The 20115-nt window shown below is 37.2% G+C and overlaps 1 protein-coding gene across 9 annotated transcripts in view; it reads right to left on the bottom strand.

The window, feature by feature from the left end:
* The window catches only part of NCOR2 (nuclear receptor corepressor 2), a 224705-nt gene extending 208028 nt beyond the window's left edge, over positions 1–16677 (bottom strand). For 3 of the 9 annotated variants that reach the window (XM_072415775.1, XM_072415774.1, XM_072415771.1), the window contains exon 1: positions 16421–16676. The gene's annotated coding sequence lies outside the window, so the exon portion shown is untranslated. Of the gene's footprint in view, positions 1–16420 lie in introns of all 9 variants that reach the window. The other 6 variants (XM_072415768.1, XM_072415777.1, XM_072415773.1 and 3 more) reach the window with 3 other exon arrangements.
* Positions 16678–20115: the final 3438 nt, after the last annotated feature.

Here is a 20115-nt window from a genome sequence, read left to right as displayed (position 1 = left end):
TTTTTTTTTTTTTTTTTTTTTTTTTAAACATTTGAACAAAATGCATATTACATCAATTTTTTTCATGTTTCATATTCTGCATATGAAGGTTGTACAAAATGTTCCCATTCATGTTCTGTAACATTTGTGGCTGCCCTGTTGTTGTTAAGGAATAGTAAATAGGATGCACTTTTTTAAAGGCTTAATTACCAACTGTACTAAGCAAGAGAAACTTTTAACAAAAACATCAGCTCCTATTGATCAGAAAATTGACTGTTATTTTAGCTGGAGCCACTCTACCTTTTAATACGGGCAGAATTTGATCTACTTACTAAGATGAAGCTGTCTATTGAGAATCCAAAATAGGCAAGGCAGTCCTGTGGAATATCTCACAGTACAAGAAAACCAACCATACCTCTAATACAGATTAGCTAATTGACACCTCAAAGATACCTTTGTACTAGCCTATTGTACATTTATATATTGGATTATTAACCTATGTAGTTGGTACATGAAAGCAAACTTGACAATGGCCTGAAATACCATCAAGATAAAAGATGTCTCCATTGGTTCCAAGTGGTTTTTTAAGCAACCCTTTTTCTACAAAATTGCTTCTGAATAAAAAAATTACCAAATATTTACAATTCACCAATATAACTGTATACCGGTATTTAGTGAACACAAACTCTGCTCAAGTGTTTTCACTGGGTGATACCATCTTGCCTTTTGTGCAATATTGAGAATGTGAATCATAGCTGTAAACCACAGGTTTTACATCAAACTAACTCTGCTGTTTCAGTAACAGTCAATCATCTCCGTTCTTTGCATTATGTCATCAGTAAGTTGCATCCTGGCATCATTGTATAAATTTATGCACAAGTTTGTCATGAAAAATAATAATATAAAGCAGACAACAAAAAACGCTCTAAAAAAGCCTTCCCTACAATGTAGCAAATGGATATGTCAATTTAAAGAAACCCAGTACACAATTTATTTCACTGTGGGCCTGAACAAGCATGCAGGACACCTCACTTTTATCAAAGACAATCCTGGAATTTATGCCTTTACATCAAGTCTATTATATCTTTGTCAACAAGTTCCCTGTAAACTCACCAACCTGGCTATATGCATTGACAAAACTATTTTCTCTAGGGCAATGGTGTAAAAAAAGGCCTAAAAATTATCAGAGGAGCTTTCTAACTAGATTAAAACTAAAGGAAATCTTTATTTCCTTTAATATTAAAAAAAAACTAAATTAACTAATAATAAAGGTTCTGAGGGCAACTGGAGCATTTGCTGACTTTACAGTTGGTAACTGAAAAGGTGAGTATTGGTGGGCCAGCTTTACATGACATGGTCACTGAGCTTTAACAGTGTCCACTACTAAAGATATTTCTTCATTACCTTATTCGGTGACAACTGGCACCATAACAGGTGGTAAAAAGATCAACAATGGACAGAGGTTCCTAACCCAAAACAAAAACATAGTTTACCTTTAAAAAGAAACCTTGTCAACTAAAAATTTAGAAATGTAGGTAAAAGCACAGAAATACCCATAGTTTAAGTACTTTTTTCGTAGTGCCAATACACATACTCATGTCCTGCATTCCATCCAAGTTCCACTATTTACAAGCAACAGAAGGGAAACTTTACGTTTTCGCCCCCAGTAGGGCTCTAATATTATGTTTTTATAATTGAGTCCCACTAAGGAGTGAAATGCGCCCTTTTGATGTTTTCATGTTATATACAAGGACTCTTTCAGTGAGTACAATGTGAGCATGTATTACAGTATCGAAGATATTTCTGATCAAGGACTGAACTTCTTCAAACAGGAAGAAGGTGTTTTCTGTGAGCTAAACCATGGATCATCTCACCTTTCACTCAGTGCTGACAAGCTGTTAGAAGGAACAAGAAGAGTGCATTGTACAGGAGAACTGCTGTTATCTTTCATATCTATGCTAAATCCTAAGCAAACAGCGACACAAAGGAAACAAATGCAATGTATGAACTCACCTAAACCCCTGGCAGGACTCCAGAATCAGTCCTGAGTATTGGTGATGTTGCGCTCTGCACTCCCACACATCACATACGCACCAACGTGTAATTCTTCACCCCCTGCTTATCTTAAACAGGTCTGAAAAGTGGTGACACATTGTTACAGTGTAATCTCTGCACTTTAGATAATGCCAGCTGGGCTTCATTGGCTGCTCTGACTCTGCAGTTTATTGGTAATAATAATAATATTGTGACAAATGCCCTCTCACGCCCTAGAATTGTTGGGGTCTTTGTAATGCTATTATGAATCCTGGGAGGAGTGTGAAGGAGAAAAGACAGAGCCCCAGCTGGGAAAAATTTATGATGGGCTGTACACTGTACTGCTGACGTAAAGTTTTTTAAACAGCCATAAATACCATTCTTCCTACTGCAATCACATTAATCTCCATTGAGGCAATTCATGCAAGCCCAGATATATACTGTAGAATACATTTCTTTGCTCCCTTTCAATATTGTACCACAGTACCCATAGATACATATCCCAAATACATACATACACACTCTAATCCTCTTTTTTGGCTGGCTTAGTCCCTGCCTCATCTCTCAACTGTCAGAATTTGACCAAAGAATTACACATTCTGGATCCAGCAACCATTACTAACTAAAGTAGCCAAAGTATTCCTGTGTATAATGATCAGAGTTCCAAGAGTTCTATTTATTTATTTTTGTAACTGCTCAGAAAAACATTTACAAAGTTTGGCTCTAGGAAATGAACCTTGCCCCCAACTACTGAGGCTCTTTTTTAGTGAATGTTAGACATTTGCATTTGTTTAAGCCCTTGTATTTTATTTGAGAACTAGTATGTTCTTTGAAAACTCATTAAATATAACGTCTTTTAAGTATTTGATAAACTTCTCCCAGTGCCAAAGTATGTTAAAAAGTACAAAAGGAACCAGTCCATACGTAGATAGAGATATTATCATCAAATCTATCTAGGAACCAAACAGGGCACTGGCTCCAGTAAACCAATTAGTAATTTTGGTAAAGTGGTTAATACTCTGGCCTTTGCAGCACTGGAGGCCCAGGTCTGAATCTCGATCAGGACAGACACTATCTGCATGCAGTTTATATATTTTTCCTTGGGTTTGCATGAGTTTCCTCCCACATCCCAAAAACATGCAGTTAGGCTATTTGAACTCCCCCTAAAAAAAATTGACGTTAGATTGTGTTAAAGACATAGGATTATAGTAGGGACATTAGATTGTGAGCCCCTTTGAGGGACAGGTATGACTATGGACTTTGAAAAGTGCTGCGTAATATGTCAGTGCTCAATAAAAACAAGTCAATTACAATCATATTAAGCTATCCTGTGTGAGAATATCCATGGAAGAAGACTTCGGTGTAGAAGAGTAGTAATCCTGATAAGTTTTAATAAACTAGCTACAATGATAATAGAAGGTGCTCAATACAAAACTATGTGCTAAAAATAGGCATACAATGAGTGGGTTATTAATTCTGCTACTCAGTTGGACTAGTCAATAAATCACTATTCAGTAAAGTAATATAAAATAAAATTCACCTATTCTAGCCCTTAACAGCACATTTTCTGAATCCAACACTACCTCATTAGGGATGTACTACAGGTTTGGACAAATTCTGGTCACCATGGTGACCCAGAAGCTCAACATAGCAATTGGGTTACATCCTTCTTGTTCACCATTATTATTTAGTTTTAACTAGCACCTTATGCCCTGTGTGAAGGGAACATTATGTCTAAGTTAGAATTTTCGCCTCACAGTAATTTATACTGTATTGGTCTAATATTGTAAAGTCTATCTGTCTGTAGAAATGCACATCTGCACAATGATCATACAACATTAAAGCATTTAGGAATAAAAAAAACAAGTTCAGCATTTATATGTTCTAAATGTCCTGTTTTGACAACACTGGCGATATAATTTATGGAAAATTCAGAACAGCATGACACGAAGCTTTGATGAACAATTACTCATTTATTTAAAGGTGATGATTGTAGATAAATTGACAGGCAATAGATATTGTCATGGCTCCTGTTTCTTGTCACCTAATGCGGAAGTAAATCCTTACTTGAAACTATTGTGATCAGGCAGGCATGTTTTGGAAAATGGCTTCTTGCAAGGAGTTAGTGGGTTTTTCTACATGAACTACTGGTTTCAAATACATTTTAAAGGTATTTGAAAAACTGGTAGAAAGGGTTGGACATAGTAAAGGTTTAGACAGTTTGGTATAATATATTATATATATATATATATATATATATATATAAATAAACAAAATATACCCTCAAGTAGATCGTTTGTATTGGAAGTTTCCTATCAAACCTATATCTATGTCGTTCCTTTTTTGTTGACAGCTAAACCTAACTGTTTTCACTAAACCAATATAAAAATAAGTATAACACAGGTATGCAGGTGCATACCTGAAATGATTTTGTAAATTAAAATAAAAAGATGTTTTGAAGATGCTTCACAAAATATGCATAGGATGACCCTGGCAACAGCACTTTAGTGCTTCAGCCAAAACGTGGGTGTGCTGTGACTCATTCAGTGCGGAACAGCTGTCAGTACTCTCTGAAATTCTTTTCCCAGGTTCAAGCTGTGTCATACAACAGGTTGAAGCCCTGATGGAACAGGAGTATTGCCAACATGCACAAGAAGATCATTTGCCAAGTAGGTAGCATTCTACATAGCTTGTCAAACACCACCACTTCCCATCTGTACACAACATGACACAAAAGCTTGAAAAGGTTTGTGCCCACCTGAATTTATCTTCTTACATATTTCCACAATATGTCACTAACACAATACTGATATTGTAATGGGATCAGGCTATGAAGAAACCTAGGTGGGTCTAGATTTATACGAAAGCAAAAAACAGAGGTGCAATAATGCAGTTTTCTGGGTGGAACTTGGAAATGCAAATCCATGGGCAAGAACCTCAGGATTTCGGGAGATTTCATTTGTTTATTCGTTATACATTTGTCTTTCTTTACAGATAAGGTACTGGGAAATGATCGTTTCAGTAGAGCGGCATATCAGTAATATAGTGGAACTTTTTTTGCATTAATGCACAAGTTTGAATGAATCCTCAAAAAGATGTATCACTAATGCACACTACTTTAACTCCCATCAGTAAAATATTTCAGCTAGAAGGACAAGGTAAATATCCAAAATCTAGGACTGTGATCTCAGCAAGCTGAAAGGTATGACGTTACTTTGTCCTGTTATTATAATATATTCAATAGAATGCTGTGGCTAATGAACTGTTACATTTGTGTTGGATAATAGAAAGGGGCTAACATTTAAATTTAAGACCCAATTCTAGAATGCAACTGAAATTGAAGCAATCAGAGTTCTACTTTTATCCTACCAACAGACATGACATTAGCCATTGCTTGTCAGATTTTTTTCACACAAATGAACCTTCCTGCAAAAGATGTTTCCTTTAAAATAACAATACATCACCACTCTTTCCCACACTGACATGAGGTCAAAGAAATAAACCAGTAAGAGCTGCAGGAGACCCAGGAGATCAACATTCCTGGAAGTGTCTGCTTCCTAGAAGATGTCACTGGCGAGAATTCATGAATTAAGAGGTAATCAGCAATGCCAAGCACTGTGAAAAGTACTGTCTTGTTTATCAGGTAACATGAATTTTAAAAACAGGACAGGTATAGTTTTGCAGGCTCTTGAATCATCATCCAGATCAAGACAATATTATGTATTGGCAGAATACCTGGCACAAATAGCTAGGAGTTAAGGCTTTTTGGACTTCACAGGCCACATGCTTATTCTAGGTCAGCAAGTCACTAGTTAGTAGAGACCAGGTATAGAACGACAGCACTGGAACAAAGACATTTAAATAGCAGTTGCTTCATTCCTAACGTCTCAGGCCTTGTTAAGATGGTCACCTATGGTGGTAGCTTACTAAACTTTCCTAAAGGCAAGTTAGCACTGGAGAAAATGGGGAAGATCAGATAGTCATTTAAGGTTGATATATGAAAAAAAATTGATTCATCATACATTTTCCGGAAACAGTTTTTCGAGCTAACATGGCATGAACAAATTAAAAAAAAAAAAAAAAAACACACACACACACACACACACAACACAATACTTGACATCAATGCTACAACAACTTTTGGATGTTCATTTCCTGTTCTTTTTCTCCTCAAAATGGATGCAAAGGTTTTCTTATTGTACCCCGACTTTTTTAGGGGATCTTGTCAAACATGCACTGGCAAGCTTGGGCACTCATGCCAAGCACCATATTAGTTTCTTTAGTTTCTTTGGGTTTTACTATATCAATATATATGTAGGGAATCCCCTACATATGTAGAGGGCGTGTGCTGTGCGGGACGCACACGGACCACGCCTACTCAGGTTCCAAGAATGTGCTCTTCACGGAGCCCTCACGGACACTGGACTCTGTGCAGAGCACTTTCTTGGCATCAGAGTAGGCGGTCTGTGCGGGTCCCGCATTGCACATACTACAAACATAGGGGATTCAATTGCATACACACATGGGCCGCATATAACCGATTTGATGACAGAGGCTGCGGGCCAGTGAAAACCTAAACACGGGCTGCTATTGGCATGCGGGCTGTACTTTGGACTTGCCTGACATACACACACCAATCCCATGTATTAAATAAAACTTACTATATATGAGAAACTCTGCTGTTTATCTGCTTAACTTGAGGATGGCAACATTTTATTACCAATAGAAATTATTTTTTTTTTTTATAGTCAAAAGACAGATTTAAGCAACCACTGCGTCTGGAAGGATTATTATTTTCTACTGTGCTAGACTTAATGCTACAGATCAGCCTTCTAATTATACAAATGAAGGCCATCCTAAACAAGTCCCTAATCTTTGCTGTATAAACTCATGTATGACCAGCATAATCCTGCCATATCATTAGTCATGACACCATTAACGAAGAAAGATTAGCATTGTGTCTAAAAAAAGCTAAAAATTACGGCAGAATCTCAAAAGGTTTAAAACGATAAATGTATGTAATAAATGATAATGTAAAATGATGATTGGACAATTTAAATGTCTCCTGAAAAAAACTAAATTTACATCCTAATAACACTTTATACATTCATGCTCCTTAGGTCGTTCACGCATTGCACTTTATTAGGAAATATAGTGTATTTGCAGAGAGAGAACACATTTTAATGATTTATCTTAAAACAACTTTTGATCTGGTTTTTAAATTTCACATGCTCCCACTTTTCCTTTTTCTGTTTTTATTTATTTATTTATTTTTTTATTCCAGAAAGGCAAAAGCAAAATGATTCATGTTTTCTTTCCAGTGCTCCTGACAATGGTAGACAACGTCTGTCCCAAACTGGGTGGAAGCTCCCATAGGTTGCAGTGGTGGCATTACAGCAAAATGTTACTTTCATTGTCACCGCTGCTTAGGAACCCTCAACTGGCATAAGCTTCTTGCCTTTGGCCCATATTACCTGTCTGTGCCACATCTATTGAGAATTTAGTACAACAAATCCCTTACCAATGTCATGTTTCTTTATCACATAAATATTCTCTCCTCCTCAACTGCATTGTTTAAATTGGAAGCAGTACAGCCCGAATATGTGAACTAACGTTAGAAGAGAGTTTTATGACACATTCACAATATTTATATTTTTTTAGGTAATGGTTTTTAAAGCATGTACCAGCATTCTGGTGCCTTCATCAGCCTAATGCCTAATAAATATATAGTCTAATTATTTCCTACATAAACCAGTGAAAGAGATCAGTTCAAAGGAATTATTTTTAGCAGTGTGCATTAATCGGTTTATAAAACCTAGTTTAGAAATATATTTATAGGAACTGCCATGTTTGCTTATTACATACTTTCTGTTATACAGTGCTACACAGCAATTGTGCACTAAAGCTGCTACTTACTATACAAATCAATGGTCCTCCAATATGGCTGTTATCAACAGTTAATAAGCAAGGATGAAGGTCATTTACCCTTCCTTTATTGGTTATTATGCAGATTCAGACATTTACTACTACATATGTATGCTGAAAAAACAAAAGTTTAGTTCACACAGAAACAACAACTGCCTGGAAAGCAATGTCACTCTCACTATAACTAATGCAGTGCAATGTGTTGCTACAATACACTGTTGCACACAATTTTGTCTGTATTTCTGCACTGCCCTATTCATTATAATTAATACGGTTAGCATTACTAAGGGCAGCTATACAAACAATTGTGTGTTGCAGTAAAACAAATGCCGAAGCACATTCCTGTAGTGTGACCGAGGCCTTACACTCATACCAAAAATGGCTACAAGCTAAACATTATGAAAATAACAAAACATAAACCGTGTGCTCACTGTATGTTCTCTTTAAGTCAAGGACACAGAACGCAGGTTACCCTAAGCTATAGGTGAATATAGGGCTGTGCAAACAAATAAAAATCTCTATGGTAGTATGACACAAAGACTCTTGATAATGGAACAACAACAAATGCTACCAATAGACAGCACCTATTCATTTTTCTCTAACCCTCTGACCCAATTTGTTTTCTCTTGTTTTGCTAACTATGACCCTAGGAACACAAAAGAATATTTAACTTCTTCGTGTTAAGCATTATAGAACACAATCCTGCCACACAACATTTTCATTATATAGGGTTAAGTTCATGGATGCAAAGTGTCATGAATATTCAGTATCATTTAGTGTGCCTTGTCACCAATGAGTAAGACATATCACAGAGATTGCCCTTGTATCCTCTTCTGACTACAAGCCTGGATTGGTAAATGTGAAACTCTGCAGGAGGGAAGGTGAAGTTACATTCATTGCGTAATCAGCATGAAACAGAATGCAAGGAGCACAAGCAATAAATGGGGCAAAGGTTCCACTGAGACTACTATGAACACAATAACCTTTCCTTGGTTGGGAAAAGCGTACAGATGTTCTCAGTTGCATGCTAACCTAAATACTACCATTACAAAATTGGGATGAATCGAAAAATACATTTCTATTAGGCAACATATATATATTTTAAAGTTTACATAAAATATTACTAATATTTTATTTTACAATTATCATTTTGTCTTTGTAGTCTTTAAAGATATTTCAGAGGAATGTACATTTTCGGAAACAGTGAAGGCCTTTTTTTATGCGAAACACTCAGGAACTCAGGTCTTAAAAAAATGGATCAACAGCATAACTAATACCTAGTGCAATAGTACTATTAGGGATTTCTCAAACATATACCATCTTAAATTAGTGTAACCTTTTTAAAAAATACATTTACCTTAATAAAAATATTTACTCCTCTATTGAAGTATTTGTGACAGCCATACGCCTGTTTACATCCTTCCTAAAGCTGGTCTGCACATGAAAGCTAATATGTAACCAGTGGCCTTGTTAACTTACTTTTTAAATCACCCCTGGCCTAGTGTTTGTGCCGGAGCCATACTGTTCTTGTGAGCACTAAAATGATATATATTTATACCCACAAAAACAAACACCTATAGTTATTTTACATATTGAAAGCCCTAATGTTTATTCTGAAATAACTGACGTCATTTGGCTTTGAAAAGCCTACAACAATTAGGGTAATTACCTAAACTCATGTAAGTTTAGGTAATTACGTAATGGTCACATTGAGATTCTTTTCAAAACGTATCAACAACATGGGTCTTCAAATCAAATCACGCAAGAATCATCTGCCGTGTATACAAAGCCTTAGTTCCAAAAATGTCCCAGTGAATGGGTCTACTGACTATAAATAACACCAAGTTTTTGTGAATAGTTTTATCAAATTTGACAAGTCATAGTTAAAATCAAGTTTTAACTATGCTAGAATGTAACTAATTATAAGTGCCAATTTAACAAAAATAGGTAAAGTGGACTTGAGTTACAACTCTTTCATCAATGTATTTATTATTATTTAGGAAAAAACTCCTTTAAAACAGTAGACTATGGATTGTGGATATTCTAAGGTCAGTGCCACATATAAATAAGCAGGAATAGCTGAATACCATCAAAAGGTATAACAAAACCAGGTATGGGCACAGGCTACATATAAAAATAAGGCAACGTCACAGAATAATACAGCTTCCTTCCCACTTAAAAAAGCATTACAGAACATTCCACTATAGTGAAGCGAATAACAACCAGATTAAATGCAGCTTCCAAAGCACCTATGTTAATGGGTTTTGTAGTATTTGCATGACATTAGCACATCTCCCAGGAACCCAGCCACATAAAACAATTCATTAGAAACAAGTATAAAGGATCACATGTTCATATCAATGGTCTATTAATTCAGGGCTACATAAATATCCTCAGAGCTGAGCAATGCTGAAAGCAGTTCTTTATAACAACAGAAAGTACTGAGAGCTCATTACAGCTTGTGAATAATTGCATAGCTTTATGGTTCAGCATGTATGATACTACTATAATAAACATTCACACGTTTTAATTTATTTTCACAATTGTGAACCCTTAACTGCTAAACATAACAAAACGCAGGTCCAAAAGTGGAGCCCAATATTTAAGCCAAGTACCACATTTAATCAATGTACTATTTTAAAACTATGAACATTTAATAAAATGATTGACAAAGGTAGGCATGCCAGAGAGAAGTCTATTAAGAAAATACGGTCAACATATTTACAACTTTTTTGAAAAGTGGTAAGATAGGTAAGACCCATGTGTCAGATGGATCTTATCAAGTCAAATCTGAATTATGTACAGACATATTGAAAAAGGCATTGATACCATTCTGAAGGGGGAGTAGATAAACTCAAAAAGCACAACTGCTAGTGCAAGAAGATTGATATGCAAAGTGCTTAGTATCAGATGTCAAGAGAGGCAGACACAACTAGATATACATTCCAAAGGAGGACTTGGAAATGTTTAACTCCAGGCCTGCTGGAGGAAGCAATATGCTTTGCACTACATGACTTTCAGTCTATAGCTGCAGTCAAGTTCATATTTCAGTTTTAAGTGTCTAAAATAAAACTGTAAAGTCATCTGCCTTTGATGTCATTTATGGTCTCTGTCAAAAGCAAACAAACCTAAAGAACATTTACAAGAGCTCCAGAAGAAAGACTGGAATGCTAAAGAAAGAGACAAGACAGTAAATGCATAATATTCTTTAAAAATTGGAATTTTTATCTGCTTATATTTTGCCTTCACTACTTGCTCCTTTCTCCTCTCAACAAAATGCTAATGGAATTGTTCAATAAAACATTTGTGTTTTTAGTACAAACTATTAGACCCAGAGACATACTTGCTAGGTATTTGTGCTTCATTTTGGGAAGCAGTCAGATACTGTCTGGTGAGAGTGCCATGCAAAGTGCTGAACACACCTGAAAATGGGAATAGTAGTAACACCTACATGTGATGCTGACCCTCCGTGATTTAACATCTAAAGTAACGCCCCTTTCATACTTGTGATGGAAAACCAAGTGACCAATTGCTCTTAGGTGTATAAGAAACTGCTGGTATACACAAAAGCAGCAAACCACACTGCAGGAAACACATTTGCACCTGGTTACATCTGCAGTGGGATTCTTAAGCTGCGTACACACTTGCAATTTTTGTCGTTGGAAAGGATCTTTCACGATCCTTTCCAACGACAAGGGGCTGCAAGATGCATGAACGATGCTGTACATACAGCACCGTTCATGCTCTATGGAGAGGGGAGGGGGGAGAGCGATGGAGCGGCACCCTGCTGCGCGCTCTCCCCTTCCCTTTCATTAGGATTGGCTGTCGTCCATGGATCCGGCAGGTCGGTCGTCCGGACGATGGACGACACCGACTGTACACACGGAAGATTTTCGCCGGATAATTGGCCAATGCCGATTATCGGGCGATAAAAATCTGCCGTGTGTACGTAGCTTTACTCTAGCAGAGGCAAAACAATTTCTGGAGAGAATGGGGACTATGCTTTGAATTTAGGAGTAGTGCATCACTGTTACCACACCACCATATGAAGATAGGCTGAACAAGTTCTGATGGGACCATGCAGGATGACGAGGAAAACTGTAATTGCAGATGCACTTACCTTTATTACAGCATACATTTTTTATTTTGTTTTTTAATTGGAGGTCATTATTCTACTTTAAGAGTTTACCATAACAAATATGTTTATAGTCTTAAGTTAATTGAGTGTAAAGAAATGTTCCATATAACTCTTTACTGTGGGAGAAGCGATGCCTCCAGAATACCTAGAATAAATAATAAATAAATACAGAAGGCACAGATGTAACTGTAGTTTTGTTAGTTTCAAAATCTGCCATTTTATCAAAGCTCAGCAACTTCTTTCTATCCAAAGTCTGATAGAGATCTGGTCCAGTAGGTCTGTACTAGACGTGGTTGGCCTGGTTGTATATGCCATGTAAAATGGGTCAACAAGATATTTTCTCCACTGTCATGACATGGTGGCCAGCAGATTTCAATCCAAAGGCGTTTACAGCCTAAAGCAGGTTCGGAAAATGTCAAATTACTTTTCCACTAAAAATGCTGACAGCTCATCTTTAAAATGCAGGTTATTCAGATAGCATCTTTGGCAGTTCTTCTTGCTGCTTTTAGGATTCATTTCTAGACTGGATGAATTCCCAGCAAGGTAAGCCTTTATTCCATTAAACACAAAATGGTACAGTGTGTCTCTAGTGTAATCAAAAATCTAACCTGTTAATTAACAAAGCACTTGTGTTCCCGAATAAGGACAGCATCACTGAGAACATGGCTTTCATCAGTTGGAGGAAATCTATTATGAAAATTTCCATTTTTCACCCAGATGATAATTTCAATAAAGTATATAGTTTTTCCATTAGTGAAATATAACACCACATGTGGTGGCATTCAGCTGTCTCTATGCCTGTTAACTCTTTGTGCACTGGAGGCAGTGTTACCCATGGAAACCAGATTAAAGATGGTTTATTATTAAAGAATCTGATTACTGTGGTATGGTAATATTTCCATTTCCCTAACCCACAGTACTGGAGAATCTAAAGGAAGCAACCATGACTTGCCAATGTTTTTAGGGTTTATCCACAAGCCTCTGTTAATAAAAAAAAGTCTCCTGATGTCCTTTGGGAGCTGTCTGTGAAGTCCCAAACAGACCTACAATAAAAAAACTCCCAAGGAAGTAGAGTTTTTTTGTGGAAAACACTCTTTCTCCGCTCCTAGGTGCTTTTTGTTTTTATTCTACACTGCCGAGGACATGCCTATGCAGTGTACATCCTGGCTCTTTACACAAGGAGGGTCACATCATCAGGACCTGTTCAATGGCCGAGGAGGATTGCCATGGACCCGGTCCATCATGAAGCTAGTAGCAAAGATGGCAGATTCAGGGAAAGTGATGGCGACAGGTTCCTGGGCTGGTCATTGCTGTGTGGCACATCCAAAAAAGGTAATTGTGGGTCATAATCGGTAAATATGTCTGTACAATGTGGCTATGCTCACCCACACCAAGGATTTAGGCCTAGTTTACGTGCACATTTTAGCAAGGGTAGAAGGAATAAGTGCTATTATTTCTGTGGAGGAGGAAAGACAAGGAGGAGGGTGCTCTGCTGCATCCGCCATATTAGGATACAATAGCAGTCATTTAGAGATTCAGCAGGACAGGTTATTACTACAATGTCAGGAGAAAGAAGAACACACAATGACCAATTCCTTTTAAATGGGTTGGCTTTGCAAAATGGGCATTTTTTAAATTATTATTATAAATGCCTCCACAACACATGGATGTGTGTATTTTCCACATGTTACGGAAACAAAAAGTTGTGCCACAATGCAATAAAAGGGCCACATCCATCTTGTTATGTATTAAATGGATTCTGGCAGGCCATTCAAAAAGCTTTAAAGCAAGGAATAGTGTTTAAGGTCCCTAAAGTTTATACTGTAATCACAAGTTGCCTTTCAGCGCACCAAAAAGAAAAAAATGGGTGGTTATATTGTTTTGGTCTGTGAATGCATGTTGAAAATATTACTCTACAACATTAGCCAAAGCAACACAAATCTGTGTTAATATACACAAAGATTAATAATGCTTTTTGTAAGTACTTTCTACTATTGGACCCCTCCATGTAATCATTTCTCAGGAATTTCAAAGCAGTACAAACAACTTGAAGTGACATCAGTGTGGACAACCAGCCATTATAACTTGCCCTGCCAGTAATTTGCACACTAGAGAAGAGAATCTTTAACACTCAATATACCATACATAACTAAATGCATTTTCAGCAAACAAAGAAAGGAACAATTTATAAGCCAAGCTAAAATATTGTTGAAAAAAACATGCATATTGACCCTTCTACACAGTCACACGCCTACTAAATTGATTTCAATTCTGTAGGCATTCAAGCATAGATGTAAAGCAAACACAGGAAAGAAAAAGGACATAAATATATTTGAAATGTACCCTTCTAGCTGTAATGTATTCACTAGAAGAACAGTGATGTCATGGCTGTAAGGTATAACCAGACAACAGTACAGTCAGTCACATGTAATGAATAAACATTGAGATAATTCAGAAGGTCTGGCCTTAAGGAAATAAATAATTTCATATATTCCAAGTAAAATATAAACAAAAAGACAATAGAGGGTTTATAATGTACATGGGGGTCCTGCAGGTCAAAGTCAGTCCTTAGTAGGACATTAAAGGTGCAATATACATGTGACAATAACAATTCCATATACCCAATTGTGTTTGGGGTTTCAGTAGGCAATATATATAAAGTTAATGATGTGACTTGACTATATTTTCCAAAATCTCCTAATTCCTGTACCCCACATATACTAATACCAACATTAAAACTATCATTCAAACATTTTATACCATACTTTAAGGGTGCAACATTGCAAAATCATCAAGACTAGGACTATTTACCATGTTCTCATTACATTTGAATATATATCACACACACTTATTAATAAACTAGTTTGCATAGATGTAAGGTGAACAAACTAGTTTCTAAGATTATTACAAACAACTCAGACAGTTCTCATTGTATGCAAAATACTCTATTTTATATGCTCAGGAAATTAATGCATGAAGAAGGAGTTTAATAGTGGCCCAGCTGTCCTTGAATTCCAATTAAAGTCCTGACTCTTTGTTGGCCCAAAAATTGTATTCCAGCACCGACCAAAGTGCTGGAATAAGCAGCACTAATTCCAATTTTTCAACAAAAACAAAACATTAGATTTATAGAACTGATCATTATCATAGATTTGTGCTCCATGGTCTTTGGCCAAACATACCTCCCAACTTGGGACAACTATGTACATACAAAATAGGCAAGCAAAAGACACACCCCAGATACAGAATGGTGTATATAAAACATAAACCCACAAGTCTTTTGTTTTTTTTAAATATTGACTTGTAAAAGTAAAAAACAACCTAAGTTAGAGGTAGGATGGAAAGCTTAGTGTAGCATAACACTTATAATAGTTATATATAAATATATATAAGAAAAGGGACATAAATATATGTGAAATGTATGTGTGTGTGTATATATATCAGAGGTCTACACATCAGATACAAATGAGGGGCAACTGAGAAGAAAAGATGAGCAGAAAAGTAAAAAGCAAGCAACTTAGAAGGAAAAGGGAGAGTCCCTCTAAAAAAAAAAAAAGCAGTTGGGATGTATGTAGAAAGGTGGTGATTTAGAAACTGCTGTCTCAGCAAACATCCTGCAATTTTAAATCTTGCAAACTCTGCACATTCTGTGAGCAGAAGGCCTGCTGGGATATGTAGTCCAGGCTAAGTGCAGCCATAGTGTGAACTTTCACTTAGCTGGGAGGATGTGCAGTAGGCCTGGTGTCATTGCTGTGTCTAGAAGCTACTCCCCCTGTCACCCAGCTGCCAAAGTTGCTCTTTATTTGCAGGCTACTTTGGCACTTTGTGTTCCCTGATCTGCATTGATCTGTGCTCAGCCTTCCCCTCCTGTGTGATCTCAGCCATGGCCCATTCTACAGGAAAGCAAGGAGCTTGTGAGCCATTTGTGCCTGTAGGAAGTTCTAAATGTGCTCAGCAGCCAAGACTTTCCCGGCAAATACACAGGGAGGGGGGAGAGGAGCAGATCTCCCCAAAATCCGGCCAGATCCTCAAACTCCAGGCAGCTGGAGAGGAAATGCGGTTTAGAAATGATCTGTGCAGGGGAGCAATAATGACTTGTCACCGATCTGTCCTCCCCCCATGAACGATTCTAATTAATAACCTCTGATTTATGAGCATACATAAAGCACCCCCCAAACTGTGCTATGATTGGAATCATTGACTCTGTGCAGGGATCACACAACCCCCAGAGTGCCGCACACCCAACAGCAAGCCACATACATCAGCTCTGATGCTGGAAAAACATGAAGGCGATGAGCAGAGAGAACACACTGGCAGCCCCTCTCCCCCCATGCTGTCTCTTACCTCTAGATCCATAATGGCTCTTTTCAGTCTCCAGCACGCCCTGGGGCCACTAGCTGCAAAGCCTGGCCGATCAAAGTGTGATCTCCTAGCAGATCCTCCTCGGTCAGGTTCACAGGGTTCCTGTGCTCCAGGATAAATCCACAGATTCCTCTTTGCTCTCCACCTGTGCTGTGTCTAAGATGTCTGGCTGCTTCCCTTTGCTCTGTACTGCTTTGGAGAGTAGCAAGTTTGTGATTATGCTTTGCTTGGCTCCTTCTGTGTCTGTGATTCTGCAAGAGATTGATGGCACCGATCCAACCAAGGCTTACACCAAACAAATAGCTTTCACATTTCTCCCTGGGCTTTTCTTAAAGGGGCAGGCTTTCTTCCTTTTTTTTCAGCTGTGATTTACAGATTTGTACACAGTCACTTCCTAAGCATATGTTTTATTCTGAATCCTGTAGGTATTTCTTACAGACTGAAAACTTTTCTTTGCTATTCCAAAGTTTTTTTTCCTAATATGTGGGTGGTTAGGAAATAAAAGTTTATAATATTATTTTGGTGGACAAATATGTTATGTTTATTTTTTATTTACTGTTACATGTATAAACAAACCTTACATTTTTTGTAAATATAAATAGCATTTATAAATTAAACTAGCAGAGCCAAAGGCCAGACATACAATCTTGTGTTATGATAACATGCAATATTTGTAACATATGGATAAAAAATATATATATAAAAATATATAATATTTATAAATGTGTGATAGATAGATAGATAGATAGACCGTATATTATTTTTTTCCCCGGCACACTTTTTTTTTTAAATACATGCAGAGTAAGCAAATGGTAAAGTGAATCTTTTTCACTTACAGGCCATGTAATGGTTATCCCATAAACACAGTGAACATCTGATAAGGATTATCTGCTCACATTTGTTCTTGCAAACCCAATGAAAATTAGGATATCTATTGCTGGCCTGACCAATCTTCCCATCCAGGGAACACATTGATTTTAGCTCACATTGTATATGTAGAATTGATCTTGTTGGTTTAAATGTTTATTTTATTATAGGTCTAATAAATATTGACGTTTTTACTGTTTTTGATATCGATTTGTTTATATATGGTCTCAAAATATTTTTTAAGGGGTACAAACCCTAATATATTTTTATTGTAGATGCCACCTCTAAAATATAACTAGGAGAGCCCAAGTGCACTTTTACATTTTGGCGTAACGATAGCATGCTGTAGAACAGTGGTCACAAACCTTTTTGGTTCCGTGGACCACTAAAATCACCAGCTCCCAACCGTGCATGTGCGGAGAGCCGGGTGTTACTCAGGGGTGTCACCTCCCCCAGAGTGAGGTCATTATGACGTAACCCCACCCACTCTCCCATCGCGGATTTGAGCCTGCAATGGGAGAGTGGGCAGGTTGTGTGCAGGGATTCAGCTCCCCCACTTCCCTGAGCCTGGGAAATGCTCGGGAGACGTTGTCCAAGGCTCTGGCCGGTGCGTCCCCACAGCGGGGTCCTTCTCCTGACCCCACTCGGCCAGAGCCGTGGACAACCGGTTGGCGACCACTGCTGTAGAATACACATTACTGCAACACATACTAACACACAAACTGCTTTGTAGTGACGTTTATTTTAAATGGCACCAAAACACAATTACAATAGATGTCAACGCATCTGCACTGCAGTGTAGATTCAATATGTTGTGGTGTGTTAAAAAGGGACTATTTACTGTATATAAATTTGCTCTGCCATCCCATGCAAAGTTACTTAGAGTGTGATAGCACAGCACATATTAACCCAGAGAAAGTCTTTGAGTGTTGCAGTGCCCGGTTTATAAGGTTTTAAATGTGATAGAAGGTTTGTAATGCAAAAATGTAATTATATAATAATACCCTGTTGATCCTTCTAGTTGTGCATTGCTTATTGAACTTTCTCAAAAAAGGTGGCTACACTATTTCACCAGAGCTGTGGAAGAGTTGCCACTCTGCTGCACAAACAACAGGAGCTTTTGTAAGTTATGTACTGCAGGCCTCCCTGTAGTTACTGATTGTAAGAATTTCCCCATTTAACAAAACCAAGGCTACCTACTAGAGCAGTGTTTCTCAACCAGGGTTCTTCCAGAGGTTGCTGGGGGTTCCTTTGAGCATTTTTTGCCTCTCAGGTATGTTTTACAGACACCGATAATCTTTTTTTATATCTGTAACGGTAACATTCTTCCCACTGGCCAGCAATGTGAGATATTCTTCCCACTGACCACCACACTAATATACTGTAAGCTGTGGATATAGTAATTATTGTAGGGGTTCCCTAACAACCTGAAAGTTCCAATGGTTAAAAAGGTTAAAAAAAACACTGTACCAAAAGAATGACAACAGATTCTCAATACTCAGAAGAACAGGCTCATTGATATAATTGTCAGGTGACTGAGAAAAAGAAAACAAGTACTAAAATATTGTTTTTTTGTAATGCTAAGTATACATATTTGTGTTTATAAAGATGAGTGGAAATGGACTTAAGGTGTGAGCTTATCACCTGGAAATCCTATTGTAATTATCTGGGAAATGTCATCCTGGAAAATCAATTCTTTCCAAAAGAAGGCTCAGGCATCGAAGAAGGTCTACAGAGTTATTTGAAATAATGACCTCAATATTATCCTCATAGAAAACTAATGAAACATGAAAATTAAGCAAAATTAATCTGTATATGCCTACATATACAAAATTAAATTTTTAAATACTTATTGTCAATATATTCTTTATTCAATTTATTTATAAAACTAATCACAAAGAAGTCATTGAAAAAACTTGTTTGTATGATTTCCTTTTATGCTGATGATCAGGACAATCATGTTGAAGGCTCCAGCAGTAGTCTCCCATCAGGTGTCTATCCCATCTGCCCTGATACCTTTCTTCCATCACCTTTATATCTTGATGGAACCTCTCCCCTTGTTCCTCGCTGAAATCGCCAAGGTATTGTGGAAATGTTTACAAATGTCTATGGAGATAGTGTACCTTTATGCTCATAGTACCACCCAAATTTTTAAAGTTCAAGAACAAGTTTTGTACCAGTTCTTCATAATTTTGTGCTTTATGGTTACCCAAGAAGTTCTTGACAACCACGACATAGCTGTGCCAGGCAGAATCTTCAGTATCAGTCATGTTACTTGTGAAATTTGAATCATTTATCAGTTTCTGAATCTGGGGTCCATCAAGGATTCCTGCCTTTAATTTTTCATTACTCATTTCAGGGAAAACTCTACAAATATATTTGAAGAAATCACCATCCTTGTTCAGGTCCTGCTCCAACAAATTGCTTCATTAATCCCAACTTTATGTGTAGTGGAGGGAGAATGATTTTTTCTTTGTCAACTATTGGCTCGGTAATGATGTTCGCTGCACCTTTTTTCATGTTTTCCCACGTCACTTTTTTCCAGTGATCCTGCTTTGCTCTACTATCCCACAATCAGATGAAACATGGGTACTTTGTGTATCCACTTTGCTGTCCAAGTAGGAAGTTCACCATTTTTAAATCAACACATATGGACCATTGTTGTTCATGGTAGCAAAACTTTTGTAAGACCATTTTGATATTGTCATATTCTTCTTTAAGTGTGGTTGAGTGGCCAATTGGAATCAATGCATAGCAGTTGCCATTATGCAGTAAAACAGATTTCAAACTTCGAGTGGAACTGTCTATGA

The sequence above is a fragment of the Pyxicephalus adspersus genome, chromosome 6, assembly GCF_032062135.1.
Source record: "Pyxicephalus adspersus chromosome 6, UCB_Pads_2.0, whole genome shotgun sequence".
NCBI lineage: Eukaryota > Metazoa > Chordata > Amphibia > Anura > Pyxicephalidae > Pyxicephalus > Pyxicephalus adspersus.
Note: the sequence above shows the minus strand (reverse complement) of the source record. Positions and strands in the feature narration are given on the sequence as shown.